The sequence below is a fragment of the Saccopteryx leptura genome, chromosome 1, assembly GCF_036850995.1.
Source record: "Saccopteryx leptura isolate mSacLep1 chromosome 1, mSacLep1_pri_phased_curated, whole genome shotgun sequence".
Taxonomy (NCBI): Eukaryota; Metazoa; Chordata; class Mammalia; order Chiroptera; family Emballonuridae; genus Saccopteryx; species Saccopteryx leptura.
In genome coordinates this window covers 80,409,631-80,427,168 of record NC_089503.1, presented here as the reverse complement: position 1 = coordinate 80,427,168, position 17,538 = coordinate 80,409,631, and the positions used below count along the sequence as shown (strand labels likewise).

The window sequence follows — 17,538 nt, the reverse complement described above, 5'->3', positions numbered from 1 at the left end:
TTTTCCCTATGACAGCCATATTCTTAACTGTTCCTGGAAATTTCCAGTCCGGAGACCATGAAGCTTGGTCTTCTGTCAGGATGAGAGAGGAGCAGCTTACTTTACTGCCCAAAGGAAGAGAGAGGATCTAGTGCTCTATCCTCTTAGACTTTTCAACAAATCCTCCTTAGCCTCATTTTAGCAGCCACATCCAGAGGTGCGTAGTGATGGAAAGTCCTAAGCCTTTGGGATTGTGTAGGGACAATTGTGTTGCTTCTTGGCTTTCCTCTCTGCCAATTTAGGATTCAACTTTTCAGAGTTTAGTAAATCATCTGTTTTCAACTTTTGCTACTACCTTATCACTTTTAGCATTTCTCTCTTTGTAATTTTCTTCTTAAAACAAAACTGCTCCTGTCACTTCAGTGGAGTTTGTGAGAAGCAAAGTAAAATGATTGTGTTTAAATCACCATCTTTATCTCTTTTTGTTTTCTCAAATGTTTGTTTTCTCTCAATAGTTCCTTACGCTCTAGTCAAATACTTCCAGTCATTCTCCCTAACTCTGTGCTTCTCCTCCCTCACTTCTCTTCCCTTTTTTAAAGTTATAATCTATGCCTCCCAGACAAATCTCCTACCTGAGGTATCCTTCCCTACCAGCCCTGGACCTTGGTGAGGATTCTGCCCTCCATACTCCATGAGCACTATTTACCTGAGCCATTTATTGAGTTCCTAATACAGACCGTTGAGGTGGGAGCTCTCCAGAAGGTCTTACTTGTTTGCCAGCTTTCATCTCCAAAGGGCACTTGTCTAAAGTAATAAATCCTTCCCATGAGATGTGCTTGCTTCTCTCTCCAAGATATCTGCGTGTTTCTGCCCCACACACATCAACATTTCCTTCTTGATAAGATGCATGGAAATGAGAAGATTAAAAGAGTGACTGTTACTATAACTTTTATGCCTCAAAGCCAATATCTGGTGTGGACTTCATATTTAGGAACATCCAAGAGTGGATATAGAGGAGAAAAACACATGGTGGGAAGTGTCAAGCATGAACTGCATAGATTAAATCATGACAAAGATCGGGACTTGGCCTTTAAATCAGCAATGTTGCTGTTGCATGGACACTGGCAGTCACAGTGGTATCTGGCAGCGAGAGAGGCAGGAGCCAAAAGTCTTCTCGAACCCAGTATTTGTAAGATACAGCCACTCTTTTGAGTTTTGAGGCAACTTCTAACATTTCTTTAGCAGCACATAGGCCTGCTTCTTGCATTCTCCCAGAAATTTTATAAACTACTTAATACAAAAAAAAAAAAAAAAAAAGATCTTTGGCTTAAACTAAATAGAGTGAAGTCTGTATTACGCAACTCAAGAACCCTGACTAACATAGTTAACACTCCCTCATTCCCACTCTTCAAAGGCAATCACTCATGTATTTCAGCTGTTTCTTGTTCCCTCCCACCAATATTTTGTGGAAAAACTCATACTGTTGAAGACATGGTTTTAGTTCTCTTATGCTCCATCCCAGCATACACAGACGCGGCCTACCCTAACCTCTCATATAGCCATATCAGATTTTTTGGTTAAATTAAGTCTGAATAATTACCATATATAATTAATCAGAGCTGAGTTATGTAGTTTACTATGACTACATTGCCTTTCATGAAAAAGAGTTTTATTTATCTTATAGTTAATACTTGTCTCATTATTTCATTTGCTTAGTTTTATATATCTCAAATTCATTTCCAGTACTCTAAATCTCTTCTAAATACATAAAACATATTAGTTACAAACTCAGATTTCTCTTTTCAGAAACATTCTTCCTGGAGCCTTCAATATGTTTACTTGAATCTGGACTAGTTACTCTTTAGGCTGTGGCACAGCCTGCATCCTGGGTTTCCCTTTTATCTCTACTATGTTCTATCCCCTGGTTCCTCCAGTTCAGCCTTCTTTCCTGGTTTATTCCTTTGTGTTGGTAGAGCCTATCCACCAGGAACACACTTGGGCACTTCATTAGAGATTAGGAAGTAGCTCAAAAAATCTACAGGAGGACCAGAGAATAGGGTTTAAAGACTATGCATCTGGAAACAATATACAAATTAACCAACAACCTATATAATAGGTATTTCAGTGCCTCTCCTCTGGTCAAAAGACCCTGAGCAAGGTACATTACCAACCAGAACCAATACCACTGCTGCCTCTGAAAGCTATCTCTTACCACTCTCCTCCAAGAATAGATCCTGTGCAAAATCTACTTCCTTACATTTCTTCATATGAAGGTCTTCCATGGAAGTGTCTTATTGAGGAAGCCTAGGTCATTGCTGCAATAGATGCTGGATATGTTGAATTCTGACTTCAACTCTGGCAAAGTAGGGGTCATATGAGAATTTCCCCAAACATAAAAAGGGAATTCTCAAGTTATTGGTTGGTCAAAATATAACTGTCTACATGAATTTGCATGTCTGAAAATGCCTGTGTTCTACCTTGATGCTTTTCTTTCAGGATTCTGAAGACATTGTTCCATTAAATTCTAGCTGCTAGAAACCCAAACCAATTTGTTTTCTAATCCATTTTGTACAACCTGTTTTTACTCTCTTGACCCTTTAAGAATATTCCTTTGAGCCTTGTTTTCTGAGATTTCATTAAGATTTGATTGGTAATTCTTTTTTGTCAACTATTATGCTAGACCTTCAGATAGAGAAATTCATATTCTTCATTACTGTGAAATGTTCTCTATTCATTTAATATATTCTTTCCCACTATATTTTCAGTCTCTGTGGAGTACAATTAGTCAAATATTAAATCACTTGGATAGATCCTCTCATTTTCTTATCTTTGTTCTCCTATCTTCCATCTTTTTGTTTTTATATTTTAAATTCCAAACTTTCTAGCAATTATTTTTCATTTCCACAAATTTTTGTTTTCTGAATATTCCTCTTATAGAGTTCTGATATTCTTTATGGCTGCAGATTTTCTCTTCTGTCTCTAGAAGTATTAATTATAGGGATTTTTAAAGTTTCATTTGCTCTTTACCTTGTGTCTGTGTCCTCTGAATTCACCCTTCCAGGATGCTTCGTTTCTGCCTTTCATTGTTAAGTGTCTTCCTCATGTCTAGTCATTCTTAGCTTACGTTTAAGAGCCCAGCACTAAGGAGGTACGTTTGCTATGAGTGACAGGTAGACTTCCCTGAGAGTGCTCCTCATGGACCTAGTTATTTCCTTTGGGGGTGGGGGCAACTGTCAGTATCTGAAGGTAGGAGTATAATGAAAAAACTCTAAATTTATATGGCTCCCTGACTTGAAATTAGAGCCCAGGAGTCTATGGTGTCTTAATTTTTTGTTTTTTGAAAAACTTTAAAAGTAAGAGAAAATAGAATATATAATAAAAACCTGCTCCAACCAGCCAGAATAGTCATCTTAATATTTTGTCATATTTGCTCCAAGTGTTTTTTTTAAAACAGCTTTATTGAGATATAATTTACATAACAAAAATTTCACCCATTTTATGTGTACAATTCAATGAATTTTGGTATATTTACAGCTGCGTAACCATCACAACCTAATTTTAAAACATTTCCATCACTCCAAAAAGAAACCTCAGGCCCACTTGCAATCACAGCCCATTTCCATGCTCAGCTCCAAGCAACCACTGATCTACTTTCTGTCCTTACAGATTAGCCTGTTCTAGATATTTCATATATATATGTAACCATATGTGTGGTCTTTTCTTCACTCAGTATGTTTTGAGATTCATCCACCTTGTAGCATGTATCAGTATTTTGCTTCTTTTTATGGTTGAATAATATCCCATTGCTATGACTATACCACCTTTTATTTATCCATTTAATAGCTGATAACATTTGATCTGGTTTCATCTTTGGGCCGTTATGAATAATTATTATGAACTTTCCTGTACAAATCCATGTGGGGTCACATGGTTTTATCTTTCTTAGGTAGATACCTCGGAGTGAATTACTTGGTCATATGGTAACTATATTTAACATTTTGAGAAACTGCTAGTTTTTCTGAAGTGCCTGTGGCATTTTAAATTTCCACTAGCAATAAACGAGGGTTCCATTTTTGCACATCCTCACCAGTTGTCAGCGTTTTCTTTTTTTTTTAATAGCCCTTCCAGTTGGTCTGAAGTCGCATCTTGTGGTTTTTATTGACTACTAAGGTTGAGCATTTTCCCCCCGTTGCTTATTGGCCATTCATATATCATTTTTGAAGAAATTTCTATTCAAATCCTTTGCTCATTTTTTGTCTTATTGAGTTCCAAGAAGTCACTATTTGTCCTAGTTATAAGTCCCTTGTTAAATATGATTTTCAAATATTTTCTCCCAGTCTATGGGTTGCCTTCCCACTTTCTTATGCCTTTTGAAGTGCTCAAGTTTTAAAATTTGATGAGATCCAATTTGCCCATTTTCTTTATCACTTGTGCTTTTGGTGTTGTACCTAAGAAATTGCCTAGTTTAAAATCATGGAAGTATATTCCTATGTTTCCTCCTAAGACTTTTGATTTTAGCTCACATTTTAGGTCTGTGATTAATTTGACTTAATTTGAGTCTGGTAGGCGGTAGGGATCCAAATTCATTCTTTTGTATGTGTGTATCCACTGTCCCAGCATTTGTTGAGCAGACCATTCTTTCACTGTTGGACTGTCTTGAAACCTTTGTTGAAATCAATTGACCATAAATGTTCAGAACAAAGGTTTATTCTGAACTTGCAATCCTATACCATTGAATTATATAGCTTTTCTTATACTAACATTTTATTATTTATTATAGTTATATATTATTATTTATATTATATTATATATTTATATGTATTATATAATACATATTAATATATATTATTTATTATATTTATATATTATTTATATTTTTTATTAATGCATTTCTCTACTGTGGGTATTTAGAATACTTTCAGTGTTTTTATTATAAACAATATTGCATTAAAAAAACCTCACATCAGCCTGTCCAGGCAGTGGCGCAGTGGATAGAGCGTTGGACTGGGATGCAGAAGACCCAGGTTCGAGACCCCGAGCTCGCCAGCTTGAGCGCGGGCTCATCTGATTTGAGCAAAAGCCCACCAGTTTGAACCCAAGGTTGCTGGCTCCAGCAAGGGGTTGCTTGGTCTGCTGAAGGCCCATGGTCAATGCACGTATGAGAAAGCAATCAATGAACAACTGAGGTGTTGCAACATGCAATGAAAAACTAATGATTGATGCTTTTCATCTTTCTCCGTTCCTGTCTGTCTGTCCCTGTCTATCCCTCTCTCTGACTCACTGTCTCTGTAAAAAACAAAACAAAAAAACCCCTCACATCATAATTATATGTAAGAAATTTAGATATATAGATGATATATTATAGAACTGTACACCTGAAAGCTAGATTTTATTAGTCGATGTTACCCACTCCAATAAATTCAATTAAAATTACACAATAAATCATCAAGGATAGATATTTTAAAGTATTTTTTTTAAGATTTTACTTATTGATTTCACAAAGAGAGGAGGGGGTGGGGAGTGAGAATTATCAACTCATAGTTGCTCCATTTTAGTTGTTCATTGCTTTGCTTGTTGTATGTGCCTTGAGTGGGAAAACTCAGGGTTTGGAACCAGTGACCTCAGCATTCCAGGTTGAAATTCTAGCCACTGTGCCACCACAGGTATTTTTAGGTGATACAGAAACATGTAATTTATGAGGCAATGTCAAGTTGCTTTATTTTTTTAAAAAAATATTTAAAAGATTTTATTTATTCACTTTGGAGAGGAGAGAGAGAAAGAGAGAGAGAAAGGGAGGGAGAGAGAAAGAGAAGGGGGGAGGAGCAGGAAGCATCAATTCCTATATGTGCCTTAACCAGGCAAGCTCAGGGTTTCGAACCAGCGACCTCAGCATTACAGTTTGATGCTTTTTCCACCACAGGTCAAGCTCAAGTTGCTTTAATATACTAAACAGAGTAGGAAAGTTTTCTCCACACCCCCAGATACATTTGATAATGTCAAATTTTTAGTTATTTGTAATTTGATGGGCAGAAAAATTTATCTCCTGTAAAATTATTAGTAGAATTGTGTGCCCTGTTTTCTGGTCAGGTGACATGTTTTTTATTGATTTATTTGACTTTTGGGTTTCAGTTTTGTGAATTACCAATTATATCCTTTGCTCATTTGTTTTTAGTTGGATTGTTTTTCTTTATATACTGATTGATAAAATTTCTTTAAATGTTTGGGATACTAATTCTATGTCTACTGTATTATAAATATCTTAACCCAGCCCACCCCCTGCATTTAAATTTATGGCTTTTTAAAGATATTTTGAAAATTTTAATGCAACCAAACTTATTAATCTTTCCCATTATGATCTGTTCCCTTATGTCCTGTTTAAGTAATCCACTCTTCCTTGAAATCACAGATTGTTTTCTTTTGTTTTAATTTCTTTGGTTTTCACCCTTGTTTCACCCATTTAGAGACTGTGTCATTGTTGTTGAGAGCTAAGGACTTAATTGCTTCCACCATTTTCCCACTGAGTTGGAATCCACCAAGTCTCAGTATAAGCATAGATCTCTTTCTAAACTCTTCATTCAAGTCCATTGATTTATTTGTCTATCTCTGAACTGAAACTTTACTGTTTTAATTACTATAGCTTCTACACTTAGTATTGGTAATTGGTAAGACAAATCCCTATTGTACTTAATTCACCTTTTTTTAGAATTAATTTGACTAGAAGTAGAGTTAAACTTCAGTATTCATATTAGAGTATATTTGTCAAGTTCTATAAGAATTTGGCCCTGGCCGCTTGGCTCAGTGGTAGAGCGTCGGCCTGGCATGCGGGGGACCCGGGTTCGATTCCCGGCCAGGGCACATAGGGGAAGCGCCCATTTGCTTCTCCACCCCCACCCCCTCCTTCCTCTCTCTCTCTTCCCCTCCCGCAGCCAAGGCTCCATTGGAGCAAGGATGGCCCGGGCGCTGGGGAGGGCTCCTTGGCCTCTGCCCCAGGCGCTAGAGTGGCTCTGGTCGCGACAGAGCGACGCCCCGGAGGGGCAGAGCATCGCCCCCTGGTGGGCAGAGCGTCGCCCCTGGTGGGCGTGCCGGGTGGATCCCGGTCGGGCGCATGCGGGAGTCTGTCTGTCTCTCCCCGTTGCCAGCTTCAGAAAAATACAAAAAAAAAAAAAAAAAAAAAAAAGAAAAAAAGAAATTAAGTTCTATAAGAATCCTATTGATTTAAATTAAAATTGCATGAAGTAAAAGAAAATTTTTGGGTGAACACAACTCCCATATTGAGCATTCCCACCCATTAACCGGTCTTCCATTTATTTGAATCTTGAATGTATTTCATAAAATTTCAGAATATTATCCATAAAGATAATGTATTTGTTTCCTTAGATATAGTCTTAGGAACTTTATAATTTTTTGAGTACTATGTGAATAGACATTTTTCTATTAATTTTTAGTATTTATTGATCTTCTATATCTTTTCAACTCTTAAATCCCTTATTTTCTATTAGTTCTACCAGCTTGACCATTGATTCTACAGTTTTCCATGTAGGTAATCATAATTTGGGAAAAATTATTTTTAAATTATATCTCTTCTGGCCTGACCTGTGGTGGTACAGTGGATAAAGCATCAACCTGAAAACACTGAGGTTGCCGGTTCAAAACCCTGGGCTTGCCTGGTCAAGGCACATATGGGAGTTGATGCTTCCTGCTCCTCCCCCCTTCTCTCTCTCTCTCTCTCTCTACCCCCCCTCTCTATAATGAATAAATAAAATCTTTAAAAAAATAAATAAATTATATCTCCTCTTTTCTAGTAGTCATAGATCTTATTCTTTTTTATTTTGGAGCAGACATGAAAGTCTTATCTAATTATATATAATCTCCACTAAAATGTTAAATGCTGAGTTAGTAAAAATTCTATACTTATTTCATATTTTAATAAGAGTTGTTCTAAACTTTAAGTTATACTCTATTATTGATCACCTAAAATCTGAGGTACCTTGAGAATGACAGGAACTCAAGGTAGACAGGCACACTCCAAGCCCTACTAAGTGATCATCAGCTGAAAACAATATAGAGTATTTGAGCAATGCAAAAAATAATATTGACCTAATGGGCACATATAAAATTTTGTAATCCCAAACTACAGAATATAATTTTTTCCAAGTACCTGTACTATGGAAATGTTACAAAATTGGCCATAAAACTGTGGCCATAAAACAAGTTTTAACAAATGTCAAAGGGCTGAAAGTAGGCAGAACATGTTCTCTGACCACTAAACAATAAAAGGAAATTTAATATTAAAAATATAACTAGAAAACCCCCAATTTCATAAAATAACACATTTCTAAATAAACTTTAATCAGGAAAAAATGAAAATTAAGAAATACTTAAACTAAATATTCTACCTTTTAAACCTTGTAGGATACTGGTAAACGGTGAGATTTATAGGCTTAAATGGCTAAGAAAAGAAAGCCTGAAAAATTAAATGAGCTCAGCACCTATCTCAGGAAGTTAGGGAAAAAAAATACAGCAAAGAAAGTAGAAGAGAGAAAAGAATAAAAAAGTAGACCAGACCTCGTTTCCAGACCAGGGAGGAGCAACGGAAGAAACATGAGCAAGAACGGAAGGAGAAAAAAAGCAAATGTTTTGGGAACTCGGAGGGGCCTCATTATGGCTGCAGATTAATAGTTTAAGATCCTGTAAATATTCCTCTATTCTGAACCTTTTTTTGTACATATTTTTATAGTCCTTCCCACTTTAGTAAAAGACCTTTTTCTGCTCTTAACTTTGTTCATAATATGTAGTGTTTGTGGGTTCTTCACATACTACAATCTCTGGAAAGATATGACTACCTTAAAGCTTACAAATTCTTCTAAATGGTTTTAACCTAAGTCCCTGTACAACTCAGTTTTCTAGTAAGACTCAGCCTATAGATTCTTTTTTTTTCTATCCTATAAATTCTTGAGCTAGATTTTTAATGTTGAGTTCTCGCTGCTGCCTCTAATATTAATAGAATTACAATCCTCTTCTAGGCAAGAGTATTTACCTGATTGTAGTTATACCACAAGCTTTAGTAGAAACTGAACAACAGTAAGCTGGGAAAAATGATCCTCTTTTTCCTCTAGAGAATCTAGTAATCTTAATGAAACTGTGGGCCTTAAAGGTTGGTTATAGCATCAATATTTTACCAATGCAAAGTGTTTTTTTTCAAGCTTATTCACCTTTGTTCAGATCACTTCATGTAATTGCCATCTCAACATATTCTTAAAAACAAAACCTCTATAGCTTATTCTAGCTTTGCTTATTTAACAATATACAGGGTTATATTAAAATTTGAGGGCTGCTGCTTTAAGGATTGAGTTGCTTAGCATCATATCCATGTTTGTTGCACCTAAATTGAGCTTCTCAGTTTTGTACTGCTTCCGATGTTCATAAAGTTTTTCTCAAGGTGGAAAAAAAAATTAGACCAGAAACAGAAACCAATAGAAAGTAGAAAGGATGAATAAAAGCATAAGATGATGTTTTGAAAGTCTAATAAAATTGATAACCCTCTGGTGCAAAGGGAAAGACCAAAATTAAAAGGCACAGATAACCAATGTCAGGAAAGACAGAGTTCACCAAGATATTTTAAAATTTAGATGAAATAAATTCTCAGGACAATTACAAAACTGGCATAAGAACAAATAAAATGTGAGTATATACATAACCATCTATAATCATCATGGGAACTGAAGGAGTAGTTAAAATTCTTTGCACAAAGAAAACTCTAGGCCCAAATGGCTATACCAGCAAATTTAATTCCAATCTTAGACAAATTTTTCCAGAGAACAGAAAAATAAAGAACATTTTCCACGTATTTCATGATACAAACCTTATGATACAAGTCTTCAAAAAACATACTAGCCTGACCAGGTGGTGGCGCAGTGGATAGAGTGTCAGACTGGAATGCAGAAGACCCAGGTTTGAGACCCCAAGGTCACCGACATGAGCCCGGGCTCATCTGATGTGAGCAAAAAGCTCACTAGCTTGGACCCAAGGTTGCTGACTTGAGCAAGGGGTTACTTGGTCTGCTGAAGGCCCACAGTCAAGGCACATATGAGAAAGCAGTCAATGAACAACTAAGGTGTCGCAACAAAAAACTGATGATTGATGCTTCTCATCTCTCTCCGTTCCTGTCTGTCTGTCCCTATCTATCCCTCTCTCTGACTCTTGCTCTGTCTCTGTAAAAAAAACAAAACAGTACTGAAAATACTAAAAAAAAAAAAAAAGCATACTATGAGAAAGGAAACTAATAGGTCAATCTCATTTATGAACATAAAAAGTCCTAAATAGACTCTAAGTAAACTGATTTCTCCAGTATATTTATCATGATCAAGATTGGTTTATTCCAGGGATTAAAGGTTAGGTGATATTTATCAAATAAATTAATATCATAACATGCTAAGAGGTTAAAAGAGAATCTCATTAAATGCAGAAGTGTTTGACAAAATTCATCATCCACTTAGCATCCTTAAGATTGTAGGATATTTTTAATTGAATAAAGCGCTTCTATACAAAACTTTCAGTAAACATCATACTTAAATAGTGAAAAGTTAAAAGCTTTCCCTTTCAGATCAGGAAAAAGACAGGGATGCCTGTGATCACCTCTTTTATTCAACGTGGTCCTGGATGTTGTATCCAACATACGAAGGCAAGGCAGAAAAGGGAAGAGAAAGAAGAATAATGGATAGGAAGAAACAAAGTTGTCATTATTCATAGCTATGATTGTATATGTGAAAATTCCAGAAGATCTATGAATAAACTATTCTAACGAATAAGAGAATTTAGCAAGGTCTCTGAATTTAAAATAGTAATATATAAAAAACAATTTATTTATATGTACCAGCAACAATCAATATTTAAGAAACATGCCATTTATAATGGCACTGAAAATTAAGTAGCACCTAAGATTAATGGTAACAAAAATTTGCAAGACTTCTGTGAAGACAATAATATAAATTTACTTAGAGGCAAAAAAAAAAAAAAAAAAATTACTTAGAGGCAATTAAGAAAGACCTAAATAAATGGAAAGATAGAAACTGTTAATAGATTTAAGACTCTATATTGTGTCAATTTTTCTTGAATTGATCTATAGATCCAACGTTATCCCAATAAAAATCTCAAAAGTATTTTTGTAGCACATCACACTTTACATTTCATACTGAAGTGCAAAGGGCCAATAGCAAAGCATTCATAAAAGAGAGACAGGTAAGAAGACTTGCTTTACCAGATTTCAAGACACCCCTCTATTACACTTTGAACAAAAATGAATTCATAGTGGAACTGTGAAAGGCATAACTACATATAAAATCTTCAGAAGATAGTATCTGAGAATATCAACATAACCTCAAAGTAAGGAAAAATTTACAATAACTTCAATACAAATTTTTTTTAAAATAAATTTCTTAAGAAAGGAAAACTTTTTTTTTTTTTTAGTGAGAGAAAGAAAGAGAGACGGGGACGGACAGGAAGAGAGAGAGAGGAGAATCATCAATTCATAGTTGAGGCACCTTAATTATTCAGATTGCTTTCTCATACGTGCCTTGATCAGGAGGCTCCAGCCGAGCCAGTGACCCCTTGCTCAAGCCAGTGACCTTGGGCTCAAGTCAGAAACCTTGGGCTTCAAGCCAACTACCTTTGGGCTCAAACCAGCGACCATGGGGTCATGTCTATGATTCCACGCTCAAGCCCATGACCCTGCACTCAACCTGGTGAGCCTATGCTTAAGCCAGATGAGCCCAAGCTCAAGCCAGCGACCTCAGGATTTTGAACTTGGGTCCTCAGTGTCCCAGGCCAATGCTCTATCCATTGTGCCACAGCCTGGTCAGGTAAAAGAAAAACTTTTTCTTTTTTTTTTAATTTTAGTAAAAAAAAAAAATTTTAGTGAAAGGAGGGGAGGCAGAGAGACAGACTTCTGCATGTGTCCTGACTGGGATCCACCCAGCAAGCCTATTAGGGGCCAATGCTCTGCTCCTCTAGGGCTGTTGTTCGGTTGGTCAGCAACTGAGCCATTTTTTTAGCGTCTGAGGCAGAGACCATGGAGCCATCCTCAGAGCCTGAGGCCAACTCAATGGAACCAATCAAGCCATAGCTGTGGGAGGGAGAGGGAGAGGGAGAGGGAGAGGGAGAGGGAGAGGGAGAGGGAGAGGGAGAGGGAGAGGGAGAGGGAGAGGGAGAGGGAGAGGGAGAGGGAGAGGGAGAGGGAGAGGGAGAGGGAGAGGGAGAGGGAGAGGGAGAGGGAGAGGGAGAGGGAGAGGGAGAGGGAGAGGGAGAGGGAGAGGGAGAGGGAGAGGGAGAGGGAGAGGGAGAGGGAGAGGGAGAGGGAGAGGGAGAGGGAGAGGGAGAGGGAGAGGGAGAGGGAGAGGGAGAGGGAGAGGGAGAGGGAGAGGGAGAGGGAGAGGGAGAGGGAGAGGGAGAGGGAGAGGGAGAGGGAGAGGGAGAGGGAGAGGGAGAGGGAGAGGGAGAGGGAGAGGGAGAGGGAGAGGGAGAGGGAGAGGGAGAGGGAGAGAGGGGAGGGCGATGGGTGGAGAAGCAAATGGTCATTTCTCCTGTGTGTCCTGACTAGGAATCAAACCCAGGTATCTATAGGCTGGGCTGATGCTTTACCAGAGCCAACTGGCCAGGGCCAGAAAAAGTTTCTTAATCAAGAAATAACATTAAGCAAAAAGGACAATACTGACAAATTGAACTATTCTTATATTAAAGATCTTTATATATGAAAATATACCAAAAAGAAAAACCAAGAAGTAGAAAACGTATGTATGTAGCACAAATAAAACAGAGAACTGGTGCCAAAGTATTAAAAACTTATAGAAACCAATGAAGAAAAAGACAATTCAATAGAAAGACATCTCACAAAGGAATAAATCCAAATGGACAAGAAACATATGAAACGTGATAATCAAATAAATGCAAATTAAGACCTTAATGAGATATCACTAGTAAACCTACCAGATGAGCTAAAATTGAAAAGTTGGACAATATCAAGTATGATGAGAATATGAAACCAGGAGAACTCTTATATATATATATATGAAATGTACACATTGCATCTCGGCACATTAACAAGAACGCTCAGTGGCATTATCTGTAATATCCCCATACTAGAAACATAATTATTAAAATACATTATACCATGTATTTTTATACAGTGAAATTCTACATAGTATACCACAACTACACATAAACAAAGTAGGACAAAACGCAAAATACAAAAGTACATATATAATATGATTCATTTTAAATATTTATATAAAGTTCAAAGTTTGGCAAGACTATAAACATTATCATTTAGAAATGATTACATAGGCATTTATTGAAATTTATTTGATGGCTTTATATTTTTATTATATTTGTAAATGTTCAATGTTTATTAAAAAGAATATGTATCTCTTATTTTGGTTGAATAATTTTATATACATATATAACTACAATATATAAATACAAATATAAATGCAATAAGTATAGTACGTATGAACACAATTCATCAATGTTGTTATTGATCTGTCAATCTGAGAGAAGTTTGTGTTAAAAATTCACACCATAATTGAAGATTTGTGTTTTCCTTTTAATCATTTTTGCTTCATATATTTCCAGACTGTGTGGTTACACAGTTCATACATGTTCATGATTGTAATATTTTCCTAGTGGATTTTTCTTTGTGATGCAATCAGATGCCCCCATTAATGTCCTTGTTAATGCTATTTATTTAAAGAATACTTTCGAGAATATTACTACATAAATTTTTTTGTTATTTAGACTTTGCCTGGAATATCTTTTTCTAACCCTTTATTTTCTATTTTAGTTCTTCAGTTGTAACTGTTTGTTTTTAATTGTCTTAGATAATGGACTGGCCAGCTAGTGAGGTAGCCATGTGCTCAGATTAGGCAAGAGGTGGTTAAATTATACTATTAGCCAGTAATCTAGTCTGGAACATCACCAAATTTCATTTCGAGGCTATCTCCAGGAAATCAACTCTCTAGGCCCCAAAACATCTTCATTTAAAATCAGGATTTTGTTAGTAGAAAATAAGCTACTTTTTTCACTTATCAAGACAGATTATAGCACAATCCTTCTATATTAGAAAATCGGTCATTTTCAGATTAAAAAATTTAAACTGATACCATTCTTTATATTTGTTCAAATTAAAATGTGATCTATGACTTGTGGCCTTGGGTTTTTCCTCCATTTGTTAGTAAAAGTCTCAAAGAAACATTGCCAAGCAAAATTTTCACATTTTGTGGGCTGATGATTTTGTAAATGAGGGAACATACTACGATTGGGGAAAGTGATTCAACTGGAAGAGGGAGGCTGGGTTAAATTGAGGTGTGAGTGGATGGGGGGGAGGGACTGATTGAATAAGAAACTTCATTTAGAGATTCTTTTCTAAATAGATACCATCTTTCTGGATCTTGGTATATCTTTATTTCAAATCTACATTTCAGACTAGCAAAGTATAAATTACTTTTTTCTCCTTTAAAATCTAGAAAGATTAAGCAATACTTTTTAGATCAAAATATGACTTTTTTTCCTGTTAAAATTCATTCACCCATTCATTCATTCATTCATTCAGTTTTTCACACACTCGGACAACACCTATGGATGCCAGGCATTGTTTAGGTGCATGGCCTACATCGCTGGCAAAAGAAAGATCCCTGCCCTTGCAGAATTTATATTTTGCATAAGCTAGGTGGAGAAAAAAGGAAACAACTAAATTATATAAGATCAAGGAAAATAATATGTGCTATGTAAAAAAGAAAAGTAGAGTAGAATAGGGTGATGAGGGGTGCAGTATGTTACAGGACAAAGCGGGAGGACTACAACTTTAAATAGGGCTGTCATGGCTGGCTGACTTCGTTTGAACAAAGACTTGAAGAGGATTCTTGGCCAAGGAAATAGCTAATGCAAAGGCCCTGAGGCAGGAGCTATGCTCAAGCAACACCAGGGAGGCCTATAGCCTAAAATGAGGAAAAATAAACAATTAGGAGAATATAAGGGGACTGGTAGGCAAAATTAAGGACCCAAAAAGATTTCTGTGGTAATTGGTTTAGAATGAGAATTCTTCAAAGGTTATATTGATATATGATTTTTAGCCAGCAAAGGTAACTGATAGAGTGAATTTTAAATATTTAGTAAACGTACTTTTCATTTTCTAATACTTCCAAAGGCTGTATCATTTCATTTTTTTTATTAGTACTTTAAAATCACTTAAGTAAAAAAATGTTTAGTTTCTTTTTCTTATTAATACTTTCAGAACATTTAAGTCAAAGCTCTTAATTTTATAGACTGATTATAATGTATGATATGTTGATGTTAATGAAATTACAGGAATAGTTATTTAACTATGGTTGATGATGAAAAGATTGAGGTAGTAGGCCAGCAGTTAAAATAATCAGTATGATTGGCTCAGGGCTTATAAGGGCAGCTGGAACATAAAAACCAAGGCATTTTCTATAATTGAGTTACCACCCTGACATTGTTACTTCATTCCTCCACTTCATAGTGCATCATCAATCATTCACTCATTCATTAAATACTTACTCAGCACCTATTATGTGCCAGGCACTGTTCTATATGCAGAGGATACACCAGTGAACAAGAGAGACAAGGTTCCTGCTTTCCTGGAACTTATGTTCTAATACAGGAAAATAGACAATAATAATAAAAATAATATTAATTATAGTAATAGCTAACATTTATTTAACAAGTACTGTTTTCTGAGACAGCTTTAAGCACTTTACAAGTATTAATTCACTAATCCTTATAACATTATGAAGTACAGACTAGAATTATTCCCATTTTATACATGAGGAAGCTGAGGGCACGGAAAGGGAAAATAGCTTGCCTAAGGCTACACAGCAAGGAAAGGGCAGAACTGGAATTTAGAAGCAAGTCAGGCTATAGCCCTTTTTCTCTTAGTGACTTTGCTATGCTACCTCTCAGACAAGAAACAAGGCAATAAACAGATAATGAATAAATTCAGATAGGTTTAGTGCTATAAATATGAAACATGTAATATAAAACAGGGTGATGTGATGCTATAGGTGTGTTGGAAGACTTGGGATGCCAATACAGATGCCAGGGACAACCTCACTGAAGTGACATTTGAATTGAGACTTGAAGCATAGTAGTAGTTATTGTGGGGCACAGGCAGCAGGGAAAATCTAGTGTAAAGGAATCTTTCCTTGCTTGTAAAACAGAAATGCCCAGTTGGCTGTGGCTAGAACTTAGTGTGTAAGAGTGACTGCTTTTAAGTGAAGTCAGGGAGACAGGCAGGCCAGGCCATATTAAGAACTTTAATTGCAGTGGGTTTTTATGCAGGAGATAACACTACTTGCAAAATTAAATGTAGGAAAAAGTGGAAGCAGGAAGACCCATTTGGAAGCAGTTACAATCGAGGTGGAAAATGATAGTGGCTTGGACTACGAGGGTAGTGACAGTGAAAGAAAATGTAGGGTCTATTTAGAAAGTTGACTTGGCAAGACTTGTGAAGGAACTGGAAGTGAAGAGGGAATGAAATTTAAGTAGGAGCCTTAAGGTTTCGTTCTGAGGGACTAGTATGATGGTGTTGTCCTTGACTGAGATGTGTAAGGGGAGGAGAAACATCTTCAGTAAGAAAAATCATTATTTACATCTTGAACCGTATGGAGGGCTCTCTTCTACTCCCCCCCCCTCCCAAATTTATGTTTCAAAGAAAAAGTTCTGGTGGTAAAAGCATTTTAATATTCCATTTTATAATCTCTTTAAATAAGAAACTTGAGAGAGCTGAATCTTCATTTTGTTTAACAAATAATTTATTGAACATCTACTCTAGCCAAGGGCTATGTAATAAAATAGCAAGATCATCTAAGTAAAAAGGTCCCTGCTGCCGGAGCGTCTGGGGGGACGGAGGGGACGGGGAGGAACGGACGGTTAGTCTCCCGTCCGCGGTCCCATTGAAACTTCACCTCCGCACGAGGAGCCATCTTACAGGAACCGCAGCTCGTGCTCCCGGCGGTTGGGCCCATCTTTCTCAACGCTCCACGTCAACTCATAAATGAATGAATCTTAACAGTGACATCTCCCCTCCCGCTAGAACTTGTTTGTTTTCTTTTTAATAAAAATTTTAATAAACAATACGAATACAACCTTTGCTTTGAAGACTAATATTTTTGCAGGAATGGTACCTTTATAAAGATCGTGGTTGCCCCCGTACATATTGGTTCTTTCTTCATATCCAATTAAATGAAAATACTAGTTTTTCCGTAGCCCAGCTCTCTAGGCTGGCTGGGTCTAGGTCAGGAGAAAAGCAGCAGGAGCCGTTGGATTTAAACAGTTTGGTGTAATCCTTTTCTACGCTCTCTCTCGCTAGCCGGGGACGTGGTGTCGGCTACCCGGGGCTTTCCGTCCACGCAGTACCGGAATGAAGGAGTCTGGGAGGGGGTCGGGAAGGAAAAGACGGAAGAGACATTAAGTAATTGGTTCTTGAAGGTATAAAATGATGTTTAGAATCAGCTCTAAGGCACTGATTTCAAACGCCCGCCCCCTGGG

General features: G+C 36.8%; 1 protein-coding gene across 2 annotated transcripts in view; it reads right to left on the bottom strand.

Moving 5' to 3' along the window:
* The window catches only part of KDM4D (lysine demethylase 4D), a 32,002-nt gene that overhangs the window by 14,285 nt on the left and 179 nt on the right, over positions 1–17,538 (bottom strand). Inside the window, exons 2-3 of one of the 2 annotated variants that reach the window (XM_066370934.1) lie at positions 17,175–17,420; positions 15,550–15,643 (exon numbers count right to left, since the gene is read on the bottom strand). The gene's annotated coding sequence lies outside the window, so the exon portion shown is untranslated. Of the gene's footprint in view, positions 1–15,549; positions 15,644–17,174; positions 17,510–17,538 lie in introns of those variants that run through there. The other variant, XM_066370924.1, reaches the window with a different exon arrangement.